Source organism: Chionomys nivalis, chromosome 4 (genome assembly GCF_950005125.1).
Source record: "Chionomys nivalis chromosome 4, mChiNiv1.1, whole genome shotgun sequence".
Taxonomy (NCBI): Eukaryota; Metazoa; Chordata; class Mammalia; order Rodentia; family Cricetidae; genus Chionomys; species Chionomys nivalis.
The window spans coordinates 102355076-102382664 of NC_080089.1; the positions used below are offsets into that span (position 1 = coordinate 102355076).

Consider the following 27589-nt stretch of genomic DNA (forward strand, 5'->3'; position numbering starts at 1 on the left):
AGATTTGGCTTAGTCATTAAAGGCTAGGCTCCCAACCAAAGTGTCAGGAAAGACAAATAGTTCTGTGGTGCTCAATAAATCAACAGCGAAGAGGTATGCTGTACAGACTTCTTACTCATGCCAACAAATGTCAGAAAAATTATGTAAGTACCTCTGTTATAGACAAATTTTTATATTGAGACCATTTATAATTAGAGACAAATGCGAAGAGTGTTTCCAGTGAGGCAGGATAGACAGAAAGAGCGGGAAACCGATGATGGCAGGAGAGGAAACAGATTCCCCACCCTGGAGCCTGGTGCAAATTCTTGCCAGCAATGAAGGAAGAGTTTCAGCAAAATTAAATACTGCTTCCAACCTTTCTCTCTTTGGAGCCATAAACCTGCCATTGTCTAGGAATCAACCCAGAAAGCCCATTTATTTACGGGGAAAGGATGTGAACTAAACCCGTGTGGAACCCTCCTGGATCTTGGTTCCAGGGGATCAGATAATCCCTACAGGGCGTCTGTGGAGCCACCCTGCTCTCTCACCTAACGCAAAAGAAAGGGGGAAGCAGGGCCAGCGCCTCAGCAAGGTTTCAAAATACAACTTAAAAGCCCCCAAATGCTGTCTATGGATTGTGCTAAGACAGTCATCGTGGCTCTTTTGAGCAACCCAAACCCACACGGGGGTGTGTCTTCCTACAATTCCGTCTCAGGGAAGCCCACGCCCATGCTCTCGATACTGTTTTTATTGTTCATGAGCTCCTTTCTTCCTATAAAACCATAGCTCTACTTCTCACCAGCTAGGCCTGAAATTCTTTCCTGTGGCAAAGCCACAAATCCATATCTGGCCTGAGTCAGGGTCGGTAAAAGGCTAAGGAAGTCCCCAGGTTGGAGCTGTGACTCTGTCATCACTGCTGGTAGAAACTATGTCAAGATTCTCACCTAGCTGGGTGGTTGGTAGCACATGCCTTTAATCCTAGCACTTTTGAGGCCATTCTGGTCTACAAGAGCTAGTTCCGGGACAGGCTCCAAAGCTTCACAGGCAAACCTTGTCTCAAAAAAAAAAAAAAAAAAAAAACCAGGAGATCCATCCGGAGGGGTAAGTGTGTGCCCGCCCGGCCAGCTGGACTCCCTGGGAACCGAGTACAGGCACCCTCCAGTCCCCTAAACTTTCTGGCCATTCAGCGGGGCTTCTCCCCTGCTACTTATCCCATCCCAGCTTGACCCCAAGCACCCCTTTCCATCTGCGGGGTCCTAGGATCCCCCAACTCAGCCTGCTTCTGGGCTGAGGGTCTGGGGACACGGTGGTGAATTCAACGGCTGCAGGTGTTTCTTTGTTCTACTGAGCTAGCACTTACCAAGCCGGCCCTTTTGTCTGCAAGATCCTTGGTTATCAAGTGGCCCTGATCCAGTACCAGGACATCCATCCGAGGTGTGTGTGCCCGCGCGGCCGGCCAGACGCCCCAGGAACTGAGTACAGGGATCCTCCAATCCCCTAAACTTTCTGGCCATTCAGCGGGTTTCTCCCTGGCTACTGGCTTTCTCTACTTATCCCATTCCAGCTTGCCCCTAAGAACCCCTTTCCACCTGCAGGGTCTTTAGATCCACTACCACAGCCTACTCCAGGATGGAGGGGATCTGAGAGCCAACTCCAGTGCTGAGGGGACCTAAAAGAGGGCATAACAAGAAAAAACAAAAACCCCAAGTACACAGCCACAGCAAAGATCAGACCAAGCCGTCGAGACTTTCCTGACCACATTTGAAGGAAGAGATGGGCAGGCACCAATGTAAGAATTCCTCCAACAACCTGAAAAGGAACATGGTAACACCAGAATCCAGCAATCATGCAATCAGAAGAGATAGAGATGGACACTGTATACTCATAACAGGAACAATTCATCAGGATGAAGTCTCAATCTTGAATATCTGTGCCCCTAATATAAAAGCACCCACATATGTAAAGGAAACATTACTAGAATTCAAAACACACATCAAACCCCACACACTAATAGTAGGAGATTTCAACACTCCTCTCTCACCAATGGACAAGTCAACCAGACAGAAACCTAACAGAGAATTAAGAGAGCTAACGGAGGTAATGAATCAAATATACTTAACAGACATCTGTAGAACATTCCACCCAAATAGGAAAGAATATACATTCTTCTCAGCATCTCATGGAACCCTCTTGAAAACTGATCACATACTCGGTAACAAAGCAAACATCCACAGATACAAAAAAAAAAAATTTAGTAACCACCTGTGTCTTATCGAATCACCATGGAATAAAGTTAGAATTTAACAACAATTATATTCCCGGAAAGCCTACAAACTCATGGAAACTGAACAGTCAACTACTGAACCACCCCTGGGTCAGGGAAGAAATAAAGAAATTAAAGTCTTCCTTGAATTCAACGAAAATAAAGACACAACATACCCAAACTTATGGGACACTATGAAAGCAGTACTAAGAGGAAAGTTCACAGCACTAAGTGCCCATATTAAAAAAATGGAGAAAGCTCACATTAGAGACTTAACAGCACAGCTGAAAGCTCTAGAAAAAATGAAGCAGACTCACCCAGGAGGAGTAGAAGATTGGAAATAATCAAACTGAGGACTGAAATCAACAAAATAGAAACACAGAAAACTATCCAAAGAACCAATGAAACAACAAGCTGGTTCTTTGAGAAAATCAACAAGATTGACAAACCCCTATCCAAACTAACCAAAAGGCAGAGAGAGAAACGCAAATTAACAAGATCAGAAATGAAAAGGGGGATATAACAACAGACACTGAAGAAATTCAGAGAATCATTAGGTCTTACTACAAAAGCCTGTATGCCACAAAGTTGGAAAATGCAAAAGAAATGGACATTTTTTTTTAAAAAAATAAGTACCATATACCAAAATTAAATCAAGATCAGGTGAACAATTTAAATAGACCTATAAGTATGAGGAAATAGAAGCTGTCATATAAAAAACAAAACAAAAAAAAAAAAAACCTCCCAACCGAAAAAAGCCCAGGACCAGATGGTTTTAATGCAGAATTCTACCAGAACTTCCAAGAAGAGCTGATACCTATACTCTTTAATGTATTTCACATAATAGAAACAGAAAAGTCATTGCCAAATTCTTTTTATGAAGCTACAGTTACCCTGATACCAAAAGCACACAAAGACTCAACAAAGAAAGAGAATTACAGACTAATCTCGCTCATGAACATTGATGCAAAAATTCTCAATGAAGTACTGACTAGCTGAATCCAAGAACACATCAAAAAAATCATCCATTATGATCAAGTAGGCTTTGTCCCAGAGATGCAGGGCTGGTTCAACATGAAAGAAAAAAAAAAAACGATATGATCATTTCATTAGAAGCTGAAAAAGCATTTGACAAAATTCAACACCTCTTTATGATAAAGATATTGGAGAGATTAGGGATACAAGGATCATATCTAAATATAATAAAAGCAATATACAGCAAGACAACAGCTAACATCAAATTAAATGGAGATAAACTCAAAGCCATTCCACTAAAATCAGGAACAAGACAAGGCTGTCCACTCTCCCCATATTTCTTGAACATAGTGGCTGAAGTTCTAGCAATAGCAATAAGACAACATAAGGAGATCAAGGGGATTCAAATTGGAAAGGAAGAAGTCAAACTTTCGTTATTTGCAGATGATATGATAGCATACATCAGTGACCCCAAAAACTCTACGAGAGAACTCCTACAGCTGATAAATACCTTCATTGATGTGGAAGGATAAAAGATCAACTCAAAAAAATCAGTAGCCCTCCTATACACAAAGGATAGAGAAGCAGAGAGGGAAATCAGAGAAACTTCACCTTTCATGATAGCCACAAATAGCATAAAGTATCTTGGGGTAACTCTAACCAAGGAAGTGAAAGATCTATTTGACAAGAGCTTTAAGGCTTTGAAGAAAGAAATTGAAGAGGACACCTGAAAATGGAAGGATCTCCCATGCTCCTGGATGGGTAGAAACAACAGTAAAAATGGCAATTCTACCAAAGGCAATCTATAAACTCAACGCAATCCCCATCAAAATCCCAACAAAATTCTTCACAGACCTTGAGAGAGAAAAATAATCAACTTTATATGGAAAAACAAAAAACCCAGGATTGCCAAAACAATCCTATACAATAAAGAAACTTCCGGAGGCATTACCATCCCTGACTTCAAACTCTTACAGAGCTACAGTAATGAAAACAGCTTGGTACTGACATAAAAACAGAGATGTCGACCAATGGAATCAAATTGAAGACCCAGATATTAACCCACAAACCCATGAACACCTGATTTTCGACAAAGGAGCTAAAATTATACAATGGAAGAAAGAAAGCATCTTCAACAAATGGTGCTGGCATAACTGGATGTCAACATGTAGAAGAATAAAAATAGATCTATATCTATCATCATGCACAAAACTCAAGTCCAAATGGATTAAAGACCTCAATATAAATCCGACCACACTGAACCTGACAGAAAAGTGGGAAGTAGACTGCAACACATGGGCACAGGAGACCACTTCCTATGTATACCCTCAGTAGCACAGACAATGAGAGCAACAATGAATAAATGGGACCTCCTGAAACTGAGATGCTTCTGTAAAGCAAAGGACACTGTCATTAAGACAAAAAGGCATCCTACTGAATGGGAGAAGATCTTCACCAACCCCACATCAGACAAAGGTCTGATCTCCAAAATATATAAAGAACTCAAGAAACTAGACATTAAAATTCTAAATAACCCAATTTAAAAATGGGGTACTGATCTGAACAGAGAATTCTCAACAGAAGAAGTTCAAATGGCCAAAAGATACTTAAGGTCATGTTCAACTTCTTTAGCGATCAGGGAAATGCAAATCAAAACAGCTTTGAGATACCATCTTACATCTGTCAGAATGGCTAAAATCAAAAACACCAATGATAGCCTATGCTGGAGAGGATGTGGAGTAATGGGAACACTCATCCATTGCTGGTGGGAATGCAAAGTTGTACAACCACTTTGGAAATCAGTTTGGCGGTTTCTCAGGAAATTGGGAATCAACCTACCTCAGGATCCAGCAATACTACTCTAAGGCATATACCCAAGAGATGCCCAATCATACTACAAAAACATTTGTTCAACTATGTTCATAGCAGCATTATTTGTAATAGTCAGAACCTGGAAACAACCTAGATGCCCCTCAATGGAAGAATGGATAAAGAAAGTGTGGAGTATACACACATTAGAGTACTACTCAGCGGTAAAAAAACAATGACATCTTGAATTTTGCATGCAAATGGATGGAAATAGAAAACACTATTCTGAGTGAGATAACCCAGACCCAAAAAGATGAATATGGTATGTACTCACTCATTAGTGGACTCTAATGAGTAGCCATAAACAAAGGACATTGAACCTATAGTTCACAAGCCTAGAGAAACCAAATAACAAGAAAAACATATGCAGATCCTCCTGGAAATTGGAAGCAGACAAGAACACCGGACAAAAGTTGGGAGCATGGGGTTGGGAGTAGAGGTGGGGGTGAGATTGGGGAGAGGGGGAGAGAGAAGGGAAAGACTGGTGAGAGTTTGGGGGAGTGGGAGGGCTGAGATGGAAGAAGGGCGGATATAGGAGCAGGGAAGAAGATATCTACATTAAGGGAGCCATTTTAGGGTTGACAAGAGTCTTGGCTCTAGAGGGGAACCCAGGTGTCCATGGGGATGTCCCCAGCTAGGTCCTTGGGCATCAGAGGAGAGGGTGCCTGAACTGTCCTTGCCCCATAATCACACTGATGATTATCTCGAATATCACCATAGAATCTTCATCCAGTGATGGATGGAGATAGAGACTCACATCAGAGCACTGGACTGAGCTCCCAAGATCCAGTTCAAGAGCAGAAGGAGGGAGAAGATGAGCAAGGAAGTCAGGACCACGAGGGGTTGGTCCACTCACTGAGACAGTGTGCCTGATCTAATGGGAGCTCACCAAATCCAGCTGGACCGGACTGATCGAGCATGTGATCAAACCAGACTCTCTGAATGTGGCTGACAATGGGGGCTGACTGAGAAGCCATTGACAATGGCACTGGGACTTGTTTCTACTGCATGTACTGGCTTTTTGGGACCCTAGTCTGTTTGGATGCACAGCTTCCTAGGCCTGGATGGAGGGGGGAGGGCCTTGGACTTCCCACAGGGCAGGGTTCCCTGCCCTCTCTTAAGACTGGAGGGGGAGGGAGGAGATGAATGGGGGAGCGGGAGGGGAATGAGAGGAGGGGGGAAGTGGAAATTTTTAAATGGAAAAATAAAAAAAAAACAGAAAAAAGCACACACAAAAAAGAGATTCTTACCTAAAATACTGCTAAAGGATGTATTTGAGTAAGAAGAAAATTAAAACCAGTCAGAAAAAAAAATGAATGTAGGAACAATAGAAAAAGAATTTGAAAGCATAATGATAAATCAAGTAGTTGGGACAGTCTTAGAACTAATTGGAAAAATTAAAATTTGGGGTTTTAAGAAAAACAACTTTGGGGTTTGTGTATTATTTAAGGGATGTCTAGATGCTAAGACTAAACTGTCCATGTCACAGGAGAGACATTCCAAGGGCCACATGCTAAACAGCAAACCAAAACCATCTTATCTTTGGAAGAAATTCTCAAAGAAACAGTCACAAATATACCAAACAGAAGAAGGGGAATATATAGAGTATTTTGACAAACCCATAGATACCACCAATCCCGACAGACAAACGGACAATGGTTATGAGCATGAAATTCACAGGAGAGAGTAATATAAATGGCTGGTAGGCAGGGACAGGTCCCGCTCTTACCCATTATGGAAGGGATGTATTATAATACACCAGGTTCTAGGATCACCCATGCTGGCCAGAGCTAGCTATCATGTAAGATGCTCCTGAGTGCAGCATCCTGAAGAAACACAGGACAACTCCATGTAGAGCGCTCAGGAGAGAGGCATTGCCCGTCACCAGGTGGCCCAACCATTCCCAGTTTGGGTATTGTGCACGGAACTGAAAATCTCAATGGCTACAGCCAAGACCCCACACAAGACTCTAGCCAGCAGCCTAGCCCAGCCACAGAACCATAAGGAATACCTGTTACTTTGAGTCACTGGGTTTTGAAATGTATTGTTCTATAAATGCAGGTAACTGGTACACAGAGAAGCAGTCCAAGTCTGGTTCTTTGAGGCATCCTAGAAGCAGGAGGTGGTTGCAGTACTGGAGTTTAGTGAGTCACCATCGTTTGTATGAATGCGGTTGACTGCTCTGGTCTACCAGCCCCTGGAAACGCAAGCCCAGTGAACACAGCCCTAAACCTAAGGAACTCACAATATGAAGCACGTGGACCTGGCATGATTTGATGCAGCTGGGTGGGGAGAGGACATAGATCAGAACTGAAGGGACTCAATGCTTCAAAACGGATTCTCAACCTATGGGTCACATATCAGGTATTTACACTGTAATTCATAACAGTAGCAAAATTATCATTATGAAGTAGCAACAAAAATAATTTTAGGGTTAGGAGTCACCACAGCAGGAGGAACTGTATTATGGGTGACAGCCTTAGGAAGGCTGAGAAGCACTGCTTCAGAGGGAGAGCCAGGGGGATGCAGAAATTCTATTTCCATAATATAGTTGCGCCTGAGTCGTGTCAAACATGGGTGCTCACTGAGGGAATAAAGACCTAGACAATTGGGGACAGGGAGGATGAGTTCTTGACTTGAAATCAAGAACTAAGCAAACTGCTTTGCCTTGGCCACAGTTCCATTGGGTAATTTATGGGTTAATCTCAGGAGGGCACAAGTAAGAGTCTACACGTTTTTTCAAATGTGATTCAAACAAAGTAAAGGCAAAATATAACATGTAAATTCTTTCATTTGGCACATTTCCGAAGGTGACATTTCTATAAGCACGCTCTCACACAGGCTAGTGTCCCTATGGGAAGACCGCCTCTGCATTCCGACCCCAGTACAGGCCTAAAAGCACACCCTCCACTCCCCTCCTGGGGATGCGAACACCGAAACTTACAAAGGGTTCCGCTCTCTGAGTCAAAGTAGGAAAGCAGCAGAAATTTGAGCTCAAATGATTTCCCTCTCTTTCAAGGCCACCCCTGCCTTCCAGAAGGTTCCACAGTGATAGGGAAAAGCAGCCCGAGTCTCCAGGGCTGTAAAAAGTCCCTGGGAAGCTGATGAAGCCAAGCGGAAATGTGGGATCTGGAAGAGTTCCGAGGCCCACTTTGATGGTAGGGGTTTGAGCTTTCTTTCATGAAAAGTGCTCAGTTTATTGTGTGAGTAGCTCTAGCCGGGATTTACGTGTATAAGGGTGTCCAGGTGATGCTGATGTGGTCTGGTCTAAACACCGTACTTTGACCACCATGCTTCTAACTTACTATGCCGTCCTCCACCATTAAGGCACCTGTAATTGATAAAAGTACCCCGAGCCCACAGATGAGGACGAGCCTGTGGGGTTCACAGGCAGCAGCATAGCGCTGGGTTCAGCCGGGGTGGAGGTAGAAGGACCTTGTATTTTGTCATTTGTTGGTGCCGGAGTCTCTACATTGGAGACAATTTTGCACTCTTACAGAATACTTGGCACCATCTGGAGACAGCTTTGATTTTTACAACTGGCATGGGAGACAATAGTGGCACCCAGTACACACAAAAAAATGCCGCTCAGACTCCCACAGGACAGTTGCATGGAACAGTTTCCTCCAATAAAGCATCATTATGCACAAAGGCCAATGGCTGATAAATGATTCAGGCCAGAAACCTGAGCAGACTGAGCACAGTGGCTTCCTCCGGAGACCAGCGCGTGCTGCGGGTAGAAGAGATGTAAAGAAGCGGTTCACACAATCACGAGGGCTAGCAGTAGCGGGGCCCAAATTTACAAACTGGAAATGGCAACTAAAACCGAAGTTCAGCCTCCAGTGCAGAGGCAATCTGCAAGGAGAATTTTTCTCCTCTGGGGGAAAGAAACCTCTGGCTTTTTCTTAAGAGTTCCATTGCCTAAATGAAGCCGGTCATCATCTCCTGAATTAAATAGTATTAACTTCTGAAAACTACCACGACGGTCACCTAATTAGCAAAAGCAGCTATGAAAGCAGAGTTTCCATTTGTTTAGAAATGGAGGAAAGCACGGAGACTGTAAAGTCTCTGTGCTAGGTGCCCAGGCCCAGGACGCTAGCAGCGTCCCCGGGGTGAAGACTTACCTTGCGCAGGCACAGTGTGGAAATCGCCCTACTGTTTTCTCTCTTCTCACCCAACTACCACAGTCCTCGCGATTTTTATCAATTTTCATCTCCTAGGTCAGACGCTAGGGTGCAGAGATGCAGTGCAGGGTACCCAGAACTAGATAAACAGGCCAAAGATCCAGGGTGTGGAGTGAGGCGTCTTGGCTCCCAGGTCCAGACCCTAACCTGCCGTCCTCACACTGGAGCCAATGAACCTCTCACCAGCCAGCTTCACCTCAGAAAGCGTGATTTGACTGATCTGAAAAGTCTGGTGGATGGATATTTTTTTTTTTAACTTAGAAGGTTCTAGGTACAGCTGAGTCAGGGTCCAGGTGCCACCCGATTCTCCCGAGCTGGAGTGACTCATAGCGGCAGGCAAGGCCAGGCTCGTGCGGCTTTGCTAATTGAAGTTTTACTGGAACACAGCCTTACCTGATCCTTTACAAACTAGCTACAGTTGTGATTCCACCACAGCGGCACACTTGCGTGGCTGTGGAACTAAACAGTTTATTATGGAGCGCTTTCCAGAAACAGCCAGCATCCTCCGTCGGGCTCTAAGTGTGGTCCTCCGTCAGCATCACCAGTATCTCCGGGAGCTGTTGGAAACACTCTCCAGCATAGACCCTGAACCAGACGCTGCGTTTTAAGTCCCAGGTGATGGACAGGCAAGGCTTGAGGAGTCCTGCGCTGTGCCCATCTGGCTACTGCCACGTCCTCTAGCCTTAAAAATACATGCCATGGCATACGTGTAGAGGTCAGAGGACAGCTTGCAGAAGTCAGTTCTGACCTTCCACCATGTGAGTTTCGGGGATTGAACTCAGGTCACCAATCTTGGTGGCAAGCGCGTTTACTGGCTGAGCTCTCTCACCGACCCCTCTGTCGTTTTTTTTTTATCCCTTTTTTTGCTCCTGGTTCATTCTCCATTAAATCAGGTCCTCTCTCTGCGTTCTCCTTCCTAGCATCTTCCTATCAGCACCATGCAATCCTGTGGCTGAGCATTCATTGGAGTATTTTTCTCTTTGATGTTTGTCCCTTCAGGAGACTGGAGCACGTAAAAGAGCTCTAAGCTCTGTAAGTCTGGGCGTGGTGGTAAACGATAGCAATCCTAGTGTTTGAAGGTGGAAGGAGAGCATCAGGAGTATAAGGTCATTCTTGGCTGTGTAGGGAATTTGAGGCCAACCTGGGCTACAGGAGACCCCACTTGAAAAGCAAACAGAACACAAAACAGTACTGGGGAGATGGCTCAGTGGGTAAAGTGCTTGTTAGGAAAGCAAAAGGACTTGAATTCAAATCTCCAACACGTAACAGCACACAGTTGAACACCCAGCACTGGGCGCTATGGGAATAGTTGAGACAGGCAGATCCCAGGGACTCACTGGCCAGTCAATTGTCACAAATGGCGAACTTTGGTTCAAAGAACAGGGTCTCTACCCTGTTTAAAAACAAATAAGGCAGAGCAATAGGGGAGGACATCTGAAGTTCACCTCTGACCTTCACATGTGCTTACATGAACAAGTACAACCTTAGGCACAGGGGCAAACGTGTACCATGGTTCATTGAGAAACTGTTGACTCAAAAAAATAAGGCAGAGCATTTGCGGAGGACATCTGAAATTGACCTCTGACCTTCACATTTGCACACATGAGTAAGTGTGCCCCTAGGCACACATGCAAACACATGTACAACACACATATGTAAAACAGGCATAAACATGTACACACATAAACATATGCACATGTACACTGTACAACACACATGCAAAACGCATTGATACACATATACACAGATATGTACAAAACACACATGACGTATATATCTATAACACACATACAGACACAAGCACACATACACACATGCATGCACACATAATACACATACGCACAAACATGTGTAACACACATACACACAAATACAACATATGTGTACAACACACACACACACATAGAAGTGTAAACCACACTGACTTAGCAGTAAGTAGGAAACAACCAAAAGAGAAAAGGTAATAAACTAAAAAGTTGTTGGGAAGCTATTAGACCTAGGAGGACAGCGCCCCAGAGGCCTGGGATGATGAGCCGGTAGGTTAGCTTTAATCCCCCCCCCCCGCATTCTAGGGCTAAACATTACTATTCAATCACACAGAAAATTTCAAGTGCTTTGCGAAGCCTCTGCAGAGCAAGGATCCAATTTCACCAGCTGTTCGCTACATGAAATAGCATCTATATCAGGAATTTAATTAGAAAGCCCAGAATGTGATCCTGCCTGAGAAAGTTACATTGCAGGCAGCTGCTTTGTCCCCCAGAGACCAGAGGGAGCCCTGACTGAATTCTATGCTCCTCTCCCTCTTGACGAGAGCCCTCCTAACTGACTTTGTTCAAAATGCTCTTGTGGGTCTGGAAATTTTGAATGACTAACTTATTGTGTGGAGATGAAGGACCAGCGGCTCCTGGCAAGAGATCTGTAGTGTCTTTCAAAACAGGATTCATGTCAGATGGTTTCGGCTGACTTTGCTGAGGTCCTTGGTTCACATTTACCCATGGAGAGCTAACACTGATGGCCTTTTCTCAGAAGAAAACAAGCTTCGAGAAGATACGGCTGGGGAGATGGCTCAGTTGGTGAAGTGCTTGCCACAGAAGTGTTGAGAACCTAAATTCTGAACCCCAGCACCATGGAGCGGAGAAGTTGGACTCAGCTACAATCTCAACACTGGGCAGGTGGAGACAGGAGGTTCTCTGGAGTTCCCTGGCCAGCCTGGTTGTCCAAATGGGTGGGGTCTAGTTCAACAAGAGATCATGTCTCAAAAAGCAAGGGGGAGTCACTGAGGAAGACAACTCAATACGGACATCTGGCCTCCATACATGCATACACACAACACAGATATGTGCATTCACACACACATGTGCACACGTGCACACGTGCTTGCACACACACTTGCTCGCATGCACATACACATGCACACACACATACATGCACACACATATAGTGAAAGCTTTTCTCAAAGTAATTGGAATAATGTCGCTATCTTCATGGCTGAACAAACTGATTATCCAAGGGGAATTTTCAGTGTGCATTTTAGTAAAACCCTCCCTCCTGCTGATACAGGAGAACGAGCCTTAAAAGACTCGAATGAGAGGAGAGAAAGACCTGAAAGCAGAGTGGAGTCTCCACCATCTACACTCCAGAGTCTATGCTGAGAGGCCCTAGGTTACCACTGTCACTTAAACCCTCAGAGACTCATTTTCCCCCACCTGTAAAATGAAATAAATGTTAGTTCACATCTTTATCCAATCCCTTAGCATTTTCTCTCTCATTCAAGGGAGTTCTTTACATACTGAATGGCAGGAAGGTGCTAGGCAGAAGACGTACAATGAAGGCAAAATCATGTGTGTTCTCTGTCCTCATGAAACCTGCAGGCAACTGAAGAAATGAGGTGTTTGTTTGTGGAGGGGGTCACTAAATATGACGGTACAATTATGGTACATACCATAGAGAGAGGGTCCCTCTGACACCCCACAGTTAACTCATCAACAAGTCTTGTAATCCATATCTTCAAAATGCATTCCAAATGCCAGTTCCCAACTATGCCCACCGATGCTTCTAGCTGGACTACGGCACCAACTCAGCCCTGACCTAATCTATTTTTCACAGAGACATCAATTCTTGAAGACTCTAAATCAGATTCATAAGTGCTACGTAGAAATTTCCGGTGACTTTCTATCATGCTTAGACTAAACACAGTTCTAGAAGGCTCAGGATATCTGCATGTTGCAGGCCCTGTGGGCCCTGATTCCATCTGCCGGAACTTTCCTTCCAGCCCTCCACTCCAGCACTCGGACCTCCATGCTCCCTGAGTGCGCCAATGTGTAGTGAGTCAGAGGTCCTGGTGCACATAGGTAAGCACTGGAGAACCCAGGAAAGTTAGACACACAGGCTTGTCTCTTCACAGGAAGGAGATGTTGGCCTATCTTCACAGGAAGGAGATGTTGACCTATCTTCCACCAGAACGCTGGGAAAGGATGTGGTTTATAACCTGGTGATCCTTTGCTTTCTGTGTGGCCTGGCTTCACCTGAATGTTCCAGAATATTGTGGTTTTCTTTTTAATCCCAGACCCCCTTCCACGTAATTTTGAGCATCGCTTCTCAGTCCATAAACCAATCTTTATGACAAATGTCACCTGTACTTTACAGCAGCCTAACTGACTTCTAAGTTATCTTAGGGCCAGGCCAGTCCTGACCCCCACGGGTGTTATGTTTACCTCAGTGATTCTCCCTGGACTCTGATCTTGAGCACTGGTTTTGAGTCAAAACACCCCTTCTTTATGGAAGAGGCCATATGTACTTTGTAAAGTTTCAATGTAAACACATCTTAACCTTTGTTGTATACACTGGCCTAAGTTAACTGCCATCAGGAAACTTTTTCCCAAAATTGTGCTAAAGTAAATATGGCATTTAAATATGGCTAAAGTAAACCACCCGGTGTCAGACTCCGGAATTTTGGCCCAGCACTGACTAACTAAGTTGGGTTGAACCGAGTCTCATTCTTACCTCACCAAGATCATTTCTCTCCCAGTCATGATCTTGAAGGGACCCCACACACAAATGCACCTGGGTATGGCCCCAGCTAGCTTCATTTGCTCCCATATTCTCTCAGAGATGTTGAGATATTGGTACCCAGAGACTTTGATCTCTGTCAAATGTCACCTTTCCAGAGAGTTCTTCCTGCTCACCTAGAATCACCCCCCCCGCAACCCCATCAGTTGCCAGCCCCTTAAATCATCCTTTACCTAAGGGGGTGTTTAATTCCCCTTGGGAGTTAGTGGTTGACTTCTCTGCCATTTGTTTCCTATCTGGAAGTGGGACTTGGTTCATATCCTTTTCGAACATCTTTAATGGACATTGGACATAAAAGGATGCTGAATAATGTTTAATTTATTGTTTATTCTAAACTGGGATGATGTAAGTCCTGACACGATAAGAATTACTTATTCCAGAGCGCTCTGGGAAGGCTTGCTTGGAGGAGAACACAATGGTTGGCGCTTCCCAGGGCCAAGAGGAGTGTGGTATTGGCTTGGAAGCAGAGATTGCTCAAACAAAGGCTCTGGGGTGGGAAGGAAAACTGGAGAGTCAAGAAGTTGGAAGATGAGCAGGGGAGATTACTCAGTGGGTAAAGTGTTTCTGTGTGAGCATTGAAAACTGAGTTCGATTCTCAGAGACCTTGCAAAAATAAAACAAACAAACAAAAGACCTGGGCACCGTGGCCTGCACTTGTGATTGCAGGGCTAGAAAGGAGATGGGAAGATCCCTGGGGCTTGCTGGACAGCCAGTCTAGCCTTCTTGCCAAACTGTAAGCCAAAGATAGATGGTGCCATAGAAAAACAAAGAATGATGCACAGATCCTAAGGCAATATTCAAGGATGTCATTGGCCTCCGTACACACATGCATACCCTCGGTACAGCTGAACACGCATTCATACACATATACACACACACACACACACACACACATGAGGGTGGGGGTATAAAAAGATCATCAACATGAGCAGAATATAGAGAAAGGTGCCAGACTTTTTATTGCTGTGGTGAAACACCATGACCAAAAGCAACGAGGGAAGAAAGGGTTTGTTTTGCTTTAACTTCCAGTTACTACTCCATCACTGAGAGAAGTCAGGGCAGGAACCTGAGGGCAGGAAGTGGTGCAGAGACTCTGGAGCAACGCTCTTCTCTGGCTTGCTCAGCCGTTCTTACAGACCCTCATCAATCAACAATCAAGAAAATGCGTGACTGTCTTCCCTGCAGGCCAATCAGGTGCTAGCATTTTCTCACCTAAGGTTCCTTCTTCGAGAATGACTCTATGTGGGTCAAGTTGACACAAAATTGGCCAGCACAGCCCTGAATGAAACAGGATACAAGGAAGTGGCCAGACTGCTCATGGCTGTACAGGACCCATTCATGATTTGGGTCTTTATTCTTAGGCTATGAAAGGATTTTAACTTGGGGGTGTTAGGGAAATAACCAATCATTTTTACTTACTAAAAATATTGGAAAAGATTTGTTAACTCCCCGTTTTAAGCCATAAAGTAAAGTGAGAAAATATTTCTGAAACTATTACCCATAGTCAGTTTCAGTGGCAGAGACTCAAGCTACCAAGGCTTTCACCCCCAGAGCTGGGGATCAAACCCAGGCCCTTGCACATTCTAAGCAAGTGCTCTACCACTGAGCCACATCCCTGGCCCTGTGCTGCCTAGTTCTGCGGCTTCTCACTCAACATCAACTAGTTCTAAACTTTGACTAAGTTGATCATTCTCTCTTTCTTTCCTCTTCTAAAAAACAAGCAAATTAAAAACAACAACACAACAACAACAACAAACCCACTGATTGAAACTTCCCCTTACCATGGAAGAATGAGGTCTGTCTGAGCTACTCTTTCGCTCGTGCCAGAATGTAACTCCTGTCAGCGTAAAGCTTCCAGGCTTCTGAGGCTTGTGTTTTCCACTGTTCCCTTCAGGGTAGACAAGCAGAGGTCAAAGCAGGTGTCTGGCTGCCTCCTGAATTCAAATCTTCCCCTTGACCAGCTGTGCTCTTAAGAAAAGACACTCCTTGAGACCCTAACATACATGTCATTAATCATCAATTAACCTGGCTTTCTTTATTTGGAAGTGGGGGCTAATGTTGGTACATGCCTTATAGGCTCTGAGTTCACTGACAGAAACTCCACAGGTTAAAGACTCCAAGATCCCCTTTGTAAAGATCTAAAGACCCCCAACTCCTCTCCTAGGGCCAGTCCTGGTCACCTCTCTCACTGAAACTCTACATCTCAGCAAACTGTCTTTCCAGTGGGGAGTTCAGCAGGTACAGGGGCTGGGATAGCACAGGTGTCTTCTGCACTCCTGGTGCAATGCCCAGCTAAGCGTCCCTCCCTGCTGCTTCAGCTGACCAACATGGCTGCAGAGCAACTACATCTACAGCAGCTTTTTCCATAGGAAAGGCACAGTGACTGAGAAGATGGGCCCTTGGATAAGATGTTCGCCATGCAAACAGGAGTGAGGTTTAGAGCCCCTGGTACCCGTGTAAAAGCTGAACAGGCAATAGCGTAGTTGTAACCCCAGAACTCAGGGAACAGAGACAAGGGATCCCTGATAAACTGGCTAGCTGAGACTAGACAAAGAGGTGAGCTAGGGTTAAGAAGAAGCCCCCCACCTTAATAAATAAAGAGGAGAAAAATTGAGGAGGACACTCCATGTCAACTTCAGTCCTCTACACACATGTACATGTATACTCATACATCCATGTGTCTATTTACACACAAGCACACATACCTATACACTCCCCACACATATACACATGCAAAAGAAAGAAGAGAAAAATGACTGTGGAAAGGTCTGCTGAAGCCCCAAGGAAGAAGTCAGTTAACAGATAAATGGAGCCTTCAGGCTTGGGGAGTGAGGGAGCAATCATTTAAAGTATTTTGCACCACAGAATGAATATTTGTAGATTTATCTAGTCAGGTCTATCGGAGAAAATGGTGTGAGAACCTAATATAAACATCATTAATCATTAATTTACCTATTTTAGTAACTGTTCATTACAAGTGATTTGTGTCCCATAATTATTGGGATATGACCATGGGGAGTTTGCAAAGTTCGTGTGTCCAGTTTGAATACAGTCCTGTTACAGCTCCTAAGTAAGTGAACCAAGGCAGCAACTTGCTGAATATACCTAAAAGTCCCCAGAGCCTGACACCTCCCTACAGGACCATTATCTCAGTTTTCACAATTATGTACTGGACTGCCTACTACACAGATCTGAGATGTGTTCTTTTTTGCCTTCCTCGCCCAGTGGTACAAGTTTTGGAATCCATTCACTGTATGTCCCCAGGCAGTGAAATCACCTGCAAAAGTACCTAACATTTTAGGATCCCCCTGGTAACAGTTCCCTGGAGGCCCAACAATTAGATACTTAATGGCCCCACCTCAGGATGCTGACAGTAATCTGGGAGAAGGGGGAAAGCCAGGCAGTGTTCTCAGGGGGAAGAGTTTAGTGAGGCAAAAACTCTCAGAAAAGGCTCTGTTCCTGGCTCTGAGTCAGGGAATGCAGAAGCTGAGAGCGGAGGGGAAGGCTCATTTAGAGGAAACTGGGGAAGAGTTACGGGAGGCCTGGCTTTCCTAAAAGCCCACGCTGGGCTCAAAAAGACATCAGAAAAAACATGTATTTTAGCTGGGTTATCAACGCCTTTCTGTCTCTGGGCGTCATCCAAAAGTACTAACTCTATCAACATGGGGCTTCAGCTTCCACCTCCAGGAACATGGCCTACCCCATCTCAAAATGTCACAGGACCAACTCAAGCATCCTTCTCCCTTGCTGACTCCAAAGGAACTATTATTAAGCACCAAATGTGTGCCGAACCCACAACCCATAATTTCATCAGATCCTCTCAGTCTTCCTGGTTTGGGTATGGTTTCCATTCGTCAATGGGAAAGTCAAAGTTCAAAGAGCATCTCTTAGTCTCTAGTACTTGTCATCTCTTAAAGAACCAAATATAACTTGTTTATTTATTTACTAAGTGACAGGCACTGGCCTGAGCAAAAAAACACACACACACATACACACGTCAAAGAAATCCGTTTACAGGAGAGCAATCTGATTACGAAGGACTAGGGCACTGTACTGATTCCCAGTAGAGGGAGGCCAGGAACGAGCACAGCTAGTACTTAGAGGCCACAGGGAGGGAAGCAGTTAGCCAGGCATTAGAGCCTAGAGAACAACACTGTCCTAGGGAGAGGACATTCCAGGTGCAAATGCAGGAAGCAGGAGAGAATAAAGTCTCCCTACAAACCTGGAGGAAGGCACTGGAGGCAACGACTCAGGAATTCAAGTGAATTCAAGTCAGGTGAGTGGTTCTCAACATTCCTAACACTGGGACCCTTTAATATGAGCCTCATGTTGTGGTGACCCCAAAACCGTAAAATTATTTTTCTTGTTATTTCATAGCTGTAATCTTGCTACTGTTAAGGCATAATGTAAATATCCGTGTTTTCCGATGCTCTTAGGTGATCCCTGTGAAAGGGTTGTTCAGCCCCCAAAGGGGTCAAGTACCCACAGGTTTGACCCACTGGGTTAGGTGGTGGGAAGAATTTTAGCCAGAATCGAGATAGGTTTTATCCAAAGCCACTGGGGCATTCTAAGCAGAGGGAGTGTATGCAGGTGATTTTAGGAAGATCCCCTGACTTGAAATTCGGAGGCTGGAGTTAGAGAAGTGAGTCAAGAATGGTGGGGAGGTTGACCAGGTTTAGGCAAGCAAGAGAGAGGGCGCTGTTGGAACCGGAAGCCATATACAAGGGGCAAGGGAGAGTTTGTAGAGATCACTGGGATCTAATTTGATTTAATTTAATTTAACGGTTAGGGATTGGAAACTGATCGAGTGGGATGGTTTTGAGGGCTGGAGGAGAGGGCAGGGCTGCAAGGCTACTCCGAGACTTTCTGGGAGGCCCCTGGGTTGTGCCATTCATAGAAGTGGGGAAGGAGTTGGATACTGTATGGGGCTTGTTGGGCTTGCAGCCTGTGTAACCAAGCTCCTTGTGGGCAGTTGGGGAACTGGAGCTGAGTGCTCGGGAGTCTAGCCTGAGGGTGAAGACTGGAAAGTGTTGCTTAGCAAAGGTCGAATACCCACAGAGGTGACTGGAACACCTTGGGAGCACATGCAGGGCCAGCCTTGCCTTCAGGAGCACCCCCGAGCCATTCCATAATCAGTACAGTGTTTTATGCTGTTTCTCTGATTACGGGCTTGCAGAAAGGACCCCTCTGTTCTGAGATCATGCTGAATCCTCACTACTTCCCTCCATGTCCCAAAACACAGTTTCTGAAACACTGATGGTAATTTAGGAGCAAATCGGAACTAAGAAACCAACCATGTCAGGCACAAGTAGAAGAGCTTTAGCTAGGCACAAAATTCTGTTCTCTAGTGTGAAAAGCAAGAGTTGCATTCTTAATATTTGGCTCCAATGCCATTGAAACTATGATCATAGATAAGTATATTTAAGCTAGCTAAATTACATCATCTGCTCTGTGCACCCAAATAGAAGCAACAGTTTCCTCAAAAGCAGACCCTGGACAAGAAAGCTTTGCTTTCTGTTTCTGTGATAAAACACTCTGGTCAGAAGCATCTTAGAGACTGATGGGGTTGATTTGGTTTACACTTCCAGATCACAGTTCATCATTGAAGGAAGTCAGGGCAGGCACCAAAGAAAGAACCATGGAGGAGCACTGCTTACTGGTTCAGTCCCTGACTTATGCTCAGACAACTTTCCTTATACAGTCCAAGCCTACCTGCCTAGGGATTGGGACGCCTCCAGTGGACTGGGTCCTTCCACATCATTCATAAGTCAAGATAATCTCTCAGAGAGACAGCCTAAGGCCAATCCAATTAAGACAATTCTTCAAATGAGGCCATTCTAGATTGTGTGTTCACATTGACAATAAAAATGAGCCAGCATACTGGGTTATTTGGGAAGTGACTCTTAGAAGCATGAAAGCCGGGAAAGAGACAGAGGAGGAAGGAAACCAATGTTAACGTACAAGTAATCTGCCACTATGTGCACCTGGAACTCGTCCCTTGGCCACCTGAGAAAAATGGATAGGTCAGATCTCAGGAATTGTTCATAAAGATCGGGTATTTCCTCATCAACTTTAACCTGATGTAAGTACTGCTTTACTCCCAGGGCTCTTAAGTCCCCGACAGTGCCCCATATGAGTCAGAGAGATCCCCAAGACTGAGACAGCTCTCAGGCAGAACCACAGGGCTGCAGATAAGAAGGCTGCAGAAGGTGTTGGCCGTGAATGAAGAGAGAACATGGTTGGGACTCCGATATCATCTGCTAGTCAGCAGAGCAGGGTTCCATGGACCCTGAGGTCTGGACCCTGCTTGAAAGCTTTCTGTCTTAGCATTTTAAATCCTAACCGCCCCAGAGAGAATGCAGAAGGAAATGGATCACACGCTCACTTGTACATGTTAGCTTGGGGTGAGGCGGAAGTACAAAAAGTTGTTCCTGTACCATTTGATGCTCCAAATGATTTTTGTCCTCACTAGACAATAATGATCCGATACGATGGCTTGCTACGAGCTTCAAGGTTCAGTTGTATTTGGAACCACATGATGGAGACTTTGGGTCAGAATTGCTTGCCAAACATTAATCAAGCTGTTTGATTAGCTTATGACTTTTCAAGCCAACACAAATGCCTTTGTCAACTAATCCTGGCAAAACTGTCCCCCGTCTAAAGTTAGAGCGCGTATAATACTAACAGTGGAATCCAGAGCCTTAACCGTAAATGGTTAAATTACTGAGTGTATATTTAACATCTCGTAAACCAAGCAGAATTTTGAGGTCCGCGTCCATAACACTAAATTCATTTTCATGTTGTATTTTTCTTCTCTTTCCTTTACCATTCAGGCATTTGGAGAAAAACTGTGTTCTCGGTGCCAAAAGTAAAGCAGAAAATTTCCATGAACTTATTAGTTGGAACCAGAAAAAACTTAACTCTGAGCATCATCTTAGTTGATCAAGATAATACACAAAGGTGGGGTTCAGAGTCATGGTAGACCAGCTGCTGCTTGCTTGGGCAAGACCGACCTTCAGCAGCAGGGCCATGAATGGTGTTGAAATGGCTTCCTTTATCCTGCATAAGATTCGTCACGCTGATAGATTTTTCGATTGTACAGCTTAAGGATTTCCAGAGCCTCATAAAGGTTTGTACATTTCTGAATTGTCTAACAGCATCTGTCCCAGCTTTCAAGGAAACACACACCCCAGCCAGAACTTTGAAATTCTAACAGTCGTTTATTTACTAAATATTTATTGGCTACCTATTAAGTGACAGGTCCCGTGGGAATAACTAGGGATAGGGAAAGCACAGGACATATTTTCCTTTGGCATATGGTTCGTGTTGGCTAAACAGTGTCCATTTCTGCCCTGGGGTATCTCTTCCAAACTCCCATGCCAGGACTGTGAGCTCACTCCAAAACCAGATTTGGAAGGAGGGTGAGAACCAGGAGAGCGACCGAGGGAGGCAGAGACTATTATTTCTTCATTAAGTGTGCCTCTTAACTAGCCACTATGTGGCAAAGGATCTCTGCAACTTTGCTCTCTTCCCCTTGAAAAGCTTGGGTTCCTATGGAAGAGTGATTTAAAATCTTGAGAAGGCAGGTGAACGTTATGTGTGTGTGTGTTTTTTTTAATGTACTCTAACACTTTGCACCTCAATAGACATTCTGAATGTCACTGTTATACTTCATACTTAGGGGGGAATTTCATCTATCTATCTATCTATCTATCTATCTATCTATCTTCTATCTATCATCTATCCAGCCAGTGTCCCATGTAGCCCTAGCTGGCCTCAACCTTAGTATGTGATTGAGATTAGCCTTGAACTCCCAATCCTCCTGCCTCTGCCTTTCAAAGGAAGGGATTTCAGGTGTGTATTACCACACCAAGTCAGAGGTTTATAGCCTTCTTCTGATGGTCGGAGCAGGGGTTGGGGAAAGGGTCTTAGGGGCTAATGTGCCTGCAGGGCTAGCATGAAGACCTGAGTTTGGACACCTCGTCTTTGTCTAAAAAGCTGGGTGCTGGGACATGTGACTGTTGTCTCATTGCTGGGGAGACAGAGATGGGGCTCCCTGAGCCTTGTTGTTCAGTCAGAACTCAGGTTCAGTGAGAGACTTGTCTCAAAACTATATAGGGGTTGAAGGAAGATACCTGACATCAAAATACACCGGAGTCGAGGGGGTGGACTCAAAAGATGTTTCCAGCATCACAGAACGGTGATCCATAGACTCAAAAGCAACAAACATACCTTATTGTTTTACCCTTTTATATGAATGGGTGTTTCACACACGTGGAAGTCTGTGCACCGCAAGTTTGCCTGGTGTCAGCAGAGGCCACGCGAAGTGTCAGATCCCCTGAAACTGGAGGTACAGACAGTTGTGAGCTAGAATGTGGGTGCTGAGAATTGAACCTAGGTCCTTTGGTAGGGCAGCCTGTGATCTTAACCACTGAGCCATCTCTCCTGCCTCTCAAGTGTGCTTTCTATAGTCACCTACCTATGGGCCAAGTTTCCTCAAACAATAAAGCTTAAGCTCTGAGGACATATATGATGAGCTAAGCCCAGACACTCATCCCCCACCTTCCCACCTCCCTCTGAGCAGCATCTTCCAGGACATCTGCAAGCCTAAGTGACAGGCCTTTTCTTTATGAACCAGAACACATCAAGTAACAAAAGAAAGATTGCACTTGGCAAGTTTCTGCTCACAGTGTGTAATACTCCTAGGAAGCAAGCCATCCTCTGGGGTGGCAAAACTGAACAACATTGGGTTCAACACTGACAGAGCTGTCCCAAACAGCTATGTCTGCCTGGTTCTCTTCCCGCCACTCTCCTGCTGGAGGGGCACCTGTGTTCCAAGTTTTCTCCCCGTTTTCTCGCTTGCTCACTGTTCTGTGAGCTAGGGGAGCAAAGCAAGGCTCCAAGAGGTCAAATGGCTTCACCAGGCTCATCTGTCACTCGAAACTAAGCCTGTTGAAGGGTAAACTTAGGCCACCCCTACTATAAGAACCAAAAGTCAGAGAAGGAGAGAAAAAACGCTTTGGAAACCAGAGACCTGGTTTAGTAGTCACCAGGCAAGCCTGGCAACCCGCGTGCCATCCCCAGACAGACACTGAAAGGAGAGGACCCACTTCAGGTGGTTGTCTTCTGACCTCTACCTACATGCCCTGGCTTGTGTGTTGTTCCCCCAGCCACTGCCCACACTCCACACACAAACATCTAAAAGAAATAAAATGTAATTAGAAACTTAAAAGTACTTTATCCAACATGAAATCACCAGGGAAAAATCATGTTCGTGTCACATACAAAAGAATAAGGAAGTGATGGAGCACACCTTTCAGCCCAGCATTCAGGAGGCAGGAGGATTTCTATGAGTTCAAGGCCAGCCCAGTCTATATAGTAAGTTTCAGATTAGCCAGGGCTATGTGGTTTTTGTTTTGGTTTGCTTTGGTTATGGCTTTTTGAGACAAGGTTTCTCTGTGTAACAGTTCTAGCTGTCCTAGAACTAGCTTGTAGACCGTGCTGCCTCCCTAGTGCTGGGATTAAAGGTGTGCATCACCACCACCCTGCAACCAGGCCAGGGCGACAGCAAAACTGTCTCCAACCCCACAAAAAAAAAAAAAAAAAAAAAAAAAAAAAAAAAAAAAAAAAAAAGACTTAAAAGAAAAAAAATAAGTAAAAGCATGGGAAATGTTTGATTCGTCATACTTGTTTCTTGGGGCTGCCAGAGCAAGCAATCATTGCTTTCAAATGCAAAATCGTTAGCCTGGATCCTATTTATTTACCTTAGAATATCGCCAACAACATCAATTTTAGCTTTTGAGAAATTCTGAGGCAGGGCATATTTACGAAGAGTTCAGCTGTCATTTTTAGGAGCTTTATATTAGCAGGACTATGTAGCACAGCGTGTATACAGATGAATAGATAGAGACCCATTGCTAGCCATAGCTCTTATAGCCCATTCCTTACTTAGTGACTTAATTAGCTCATGTTAGTACTGACTACATGAATAAATAAACATTCTCTGCATGAATATTGAAAATACTGAAACTTATAAATTGAGACTCTCTGAAGGGACTGAGATAAATTGTATTTTACATTTAACAACAATATTCTTGTTGAATTTGTGTCACTAGGAAACCTAGCAAAAACCAAAGGATTTTGTTCCTGAAGTAAAAATTCATTTCCTAATGAATGCTTAACAAATCTTTGTGAATATCATAAAATTTGACTTCTTACCACAGAGCACTTAAGTATACCAAACTTATGGGTGGGAAGAAACCCTTAATCCACTTCCTCCTTCCTTCCTTTTACATTCCATTAGTGTGTGTGTATGAGGGTGTGTGTGTGTGCACGCGTGTGTCTGTCTGTGTGCTATGTGAACATGCCATGATATAGATACCAATGCAGAGGTCAGAGGACAAGTTGAGAGGTAGGTTTTCTTCTATCTTGTAGGTCTCAGGGATGGGACTCAGGTCTCCGAGCTTGAGACAAGTGTCTACCCACTGAGTCATCTTGCTGGTTTCTCCTCTGCGTTTCTAATATTGTGGAAGGGTGGAAAGAAAGGACAGTTTTTCTCAGGACAATGAGAACATTTAAGGCTCTCTATTTCAAACCATTATTTTAAGTCTCTGGATCTTTGTGATCATGGCCTTAACTGTGAAGAACTGACTCAGTGAGTAAAATCTTTGGACCACAAGGACCTGAGGGCACATCCTCAGTACCCAAAGACACACAGGTATACACACAGTTTAAGAAAAATAAGAGCCTGTGTTCCATGCTAACAGTACAAACACACGAATAGGCAGATGCCAGCCACACGGCAAGATTCAAGGTGTCCCAACAAGTGGGCAAACTTGCTTGAAATTGAGGAGAATTGTCTGAAAAGTTAAGGAGCTGGATGTGGGCTCTTGGATCATGCAGCATCTCCAGATGAACAAAGCACCAGAGAGGCCCTGTCACACCCACAGAGCTCAGAGCAGGACTAGGCCACACCTCAGTGCACCCTGCCCTGTGGAGGTGAGATTCTGAGGGAACAAACTGAGCCTACGCCAGAAGAGGAGGCTGCGTTGAAGGGAAAGATGTTCCAGGAGAAACTGCTGAGGCAAAACCTTAAGCGTGGGAAGAAATATAAAGAAAAAAAATAAATAAAACAAAAAGTGATGCTCATCAGATAGATTAAAGAGGACAACACACAGCCAGAGAGATGGCTCAGCCGTTAAGGGGGTGCACTGCTCTTCCCCAGGACTGAGGAGGTTCCCCAGCACCTGCTTGGAGTGGTTCACAACGCTTGTCCTGAAGCAGGGGATTGGAAGCCCTCTTCTGGAGTTCCCAGTCACCAGCTCTGTTATTTAGGTGCACAGATTCCCCCGAGAGTGCGCTCACACACACACACACACACACACATGCACACACACGTGTACACACACTTAAAAATAAATAAATCTTTAAAAATTAAAAATTAAATGGGCAGTATGGCTTCTGTACTCTGTAGCAACAAAAACCCTTAAGAAAATCCTTCTACTGATCTACCTTGAGTCTTAGGTATTCAGCAACTCCTCAACACTATGGGGTGGGTGAGTGGGGGGTCTCCCTACTGACTCCTGGGTAGGTGGGGGTCTCCCTACTGACTACTGGCATTTTCAAAAGTCCTCTTGAAACATCTCCATACTAGAGATTTCTTTAAAGGAGCCACAAGAAGCTGTATCACAAGAGGCCACATAGACAAGAACATTCCTCGTTCCAGGATTTCCCTTCCTCCTCTGGCCTCCTCCGGTCAGAATTACTTGCAAGGTTGATTATGGGCCAAGCAGTCTGTGTCACTTTGAATTGGTTTTAAAAAAGACACACTTTGCCTGCCTGCCCTCGGCCCCTGCACCAACAATAAAATCCCAGCGTTGTCTTTAATAGATCTGTGTGACATGCATGGGACAGGGGCATTTAGAAGCTGGTATCTACAGGGTTGGCAGTGACTTTCCCTACTTGAGTGGCCCTATGTGCCTGCCACGCGCCAGGCCCTGAGCTGACTGTGGGGACACAGTACTGGGTGAGGCATCTCTCACCCCTGGAGAACCTCGGGGCGTGTAGTGGGGAACTCCCAACCTAAGGCACATAAATGACTTGTGCCTGCTGCTGAGTCTTGAACAGCCTGAGGCAGAAAAAACTAATGGAGCCCAGAGAGTGTGGCTGCTCTCACTCTGCCTGGAGGTGATAAGTCTTTTAAATACAAGGTTTTCCTTCACCGCAGTTCTCCACAGCCTCTCTCATCTGGCTGATCCCCTGCCTCCCACCACCGGTCATTTGTTAACTTTGTTCTGTCTCTTGCTTTCCCAAAGGACTTACCTCGGGGAAACTTCTACCCAGCCTGAGGCAGATTTGCGGAGAGCACAACCAGAGCGCACAGTCCCCTGCAGGATAGCCGCTGGAACCTGAAAGTCACTCTCCAGGGGCAGGGAAGATTCTGGCCTCGGGGTCCCGCCGGGTGTAGCTCCCACGTCCCTGGCTCTGCTTATGAATGTTGCTTTCCCCACCCTGGTGGCCCCCAGGGTCCGGCGTGAGTCTCCAGTCTTGGGGAAGTGACAGAAGTGCAAGTGGGGGAGATCTGGGAGGCTGGCACTATCCCTCCCGCTTCTCTACGATGTGACCCGCCCCCCTCGCCTGCAGACCCTAGAGGAAAGGGGAGGGCGGGGGAAGTTGGGGCGTGCTTGGGGCTTGCCTTCACTCTCTGCGCCAGGGCGCACCAGAACACACACACACACACTCTCTCTCTCTCTCTCTCTCTCTCTCTCTCTCTCTCTCTCTCTCTCTCTCTCTCTCTCTCTCTCTCTCTCTCTCTCTCTCTCTCTCTCTCTCTCTCTCTCTCTCTCTCTCTCTCTCTCTAATCACACACCCCTGCTGCCAAATTCTGAAGGCGGGGAGGGCCCCAAACACCTGACCAGCAGCTGGAAGGACAAAGAGGGCCAGGAGTCTGCTTTGGGATGACCAGAAATTTGCTTCTCAGAATGTGCTGTGTGGTCCTCTTATGTATGAAGAGATGGTAAGCTTGTGTAGAGGATAACTGGGACAGAACACACACACAGCCGGAATCTGCTTTGAGTTCCACCTGTTAGTCTCCCTGCTGCACAGCGTTAACTTCGCAGAGGGCAAGTTCAAGACAGCAGTGGTTTGCCACAGAGAATTAACTTAAGTCTCTGCCAGGCCATTTGCCAGCTGTAACCAGCTGCACTTCAGCCACACCCTCCACCTCACTTTCCTTCTTTCTTTCTTTCTTTCTTTCTTTCTTTCTTTCTTTCTTTCTTTCTTTCTTTCTTTCTTCCTTTCTTCCTTTCTTCCTTTCTTCCTTTCTTCCTTTCTTCCCTTTCTTTCTTTCTTTCTTTCTCTTCCTTCCTTCCTTCCTTGTTCCTTTTTTCTTTCTTTTTTCTTCCTTCTCCCCTTTTTTTAGTTAAAGTTAGGTATAGGGCACTTATGTATGGGGGCACGACTTATGTATGGGAGTTGATTCCCTCCTTCTACTGTATGGGTCCCAGGAAATTGAACTCAGTTCCCCAAGTTTGGCAGCACATGGCTTAATCCGCTGTGCCCTTTGGCCAGGCCCTTAGGCCCTTTCTTAATGTAGCATAAAGACATGTACTAATGTCCCTCACTGCGTGTCCTGGGCCTTAGGCTTTGAGTTCTGTTTCAGAGACTCCTCATCAGAACAGGTGGCCTCATCAGGACAGTTGGCCAAATGATGGATCTTTACCTCCTGTGGTTTGGAGAAAGGGCGGCTGAG

At 45.1% G+C, this 27589-nt stretch overlaps 1 protein-coding gene across 1 annotated transcript in view; it reads right to left on the bottom strand.

The window, feature by feature from the left end:
* Col6a6 (collagen type VI alpha 6 chain) overlaps positions 1-26392 on the bottom strand; it is a 145538-nt gene extending 119146 nt beyond the window's left edge. Inside the window, exons 1-2 of the mRNA XM_057768412.1 lie at positions 26161-26392; positions 22072-22183 (exon numbers count right to left, since the gene is read on the bottom strand). The gene's annotated coding sequence lies outside the window, so the exon portion shown is untranslated. The remainder of the gene's footprint in view (positions 1-22071; positions 22184-26160) is intronic.
* Positions 26393-27589: the final 1197 nt, after the last annotated feature.